Source organism: Fragaria vesca, linkage group LG2 (genome assembly GCF_000184155.1).
Source record: "Fragaria vesca subsp. vesca linkage group LG2, FraVesHawaii_1.0, whole genome shotgun sequence".
Classification (NCBI taxonomy): Eukaryota; Viridiplantae; Streptophyta; class Magnoliopsida; order Rosales; family Rosaceae; genus Fragaria; species Fragaria vesca.
Window position 1 is genome coordinate 26929897 of NC_020492.1, and position 1438 is coordinate 26931334.

The window sequence follows — 1438 nt, forward strand, 5'->3', positions numbered from 1 at the left end:
AGAGAGAGAGAGATGAACTATGCAAAAATCATGGTCGACTACTGGCTTTATCGATCAGAAAAGGAAGGAAGTTGCAGAGAAACGGAAACTGGTTTCATATATTTATTTATAAGAAGTGGTTGCGAAGATGAGTATTATACTGATCAAGGGGACGGGATACAGACTCAATGGATTGTCTTTTTGCTAATGGTTACGGTCCAAACTACATAGGTACTCGATCAGATCGATCTTCATTTATATCAAGTGGTTGCAACTTAATTTGCAACTGCAGATTATTTAATCCACATTTCTGTTTGACCTGAAATTATTTAGCAATTTTGCAGAGATGGTGGAAATACGTTGTACATTACAATATGGCCGGAAGTTTCACACCGTAAAACCCGACACTGCCGCAAAGCTGGATCTACAATGTCAATAACTTCATCGTTACGGTTTCTATATTGTACAAGTTATAAAGATCTAGCTAGTGAAGTTATTACGCACTCTTCACTAATACTAGAATAATTTAAATGGACAAAATTGCTTCCGAAATTGATCTTATTGCTGTTCTATATCATAGTTCACAGATTCTTCTCGAATTTTGCAGTTCACCTCTTGGACGTTATTCATCGCTCCTATTTCCTCATATATATATATATGCAGAGCTTAATTAAAAAGTTGATGAGATTCTTTTAAAAGTTAGCGTCTCTCAATTACCAGAAGAAAAAGAGAGACCGATTTAATTTGTACATTACAGTTATACCATACCAGCAAGTGATGATGAGTTCATTATTTAGATATCTATCTCTATGCGCGCATATGCCTTCATTCCCAACCAGAGCATTTACTTTCTGATCGAATAATTTGGAATTAACCTCAAAATCATTCAGATATTATTAGATACACTATGACCGTACGTCCCATATTTATATGCTTAATTTGTATAATGATCAACGAGTATTATATATATATATATATATATATCGTTCAAAAACATAGATAGATGTGGATTTGATATAAAATCTTTCTGTCAAGATTTTGTTGCAAAACTTTTAGCAGAGGCCGGAGAAGAATATGGACGTCGAGTGTGACATGCTTCTGTAGTTGATTAAATTACTCTCATATGTTCGCTTGTTTAATACTACTTGTTTAGTTTATTTCTTTACTAATTGGTCACTTTACTTTGTGTTCCATTACATTCGATATTGAATAAAATTATGAGCAGACAAGCCAACTTAGGGTAAGGCAATATCCAATTATCCATCACTATCGGTCTAATTAACTTTCGGTATCCCCCATAAAATACCATAGGCCAAAAACAATCCTATCTTCCTTTACTCTAAAGCATACGTCTTTTTTTAGATTAGGTTTGTTTTATCAAAGGTTAATGCATGCTGCACTCGTCATTTCTTTTCAGTAAAACAAAGTGGGAGGCAAAGTATTGAATATATATATATAT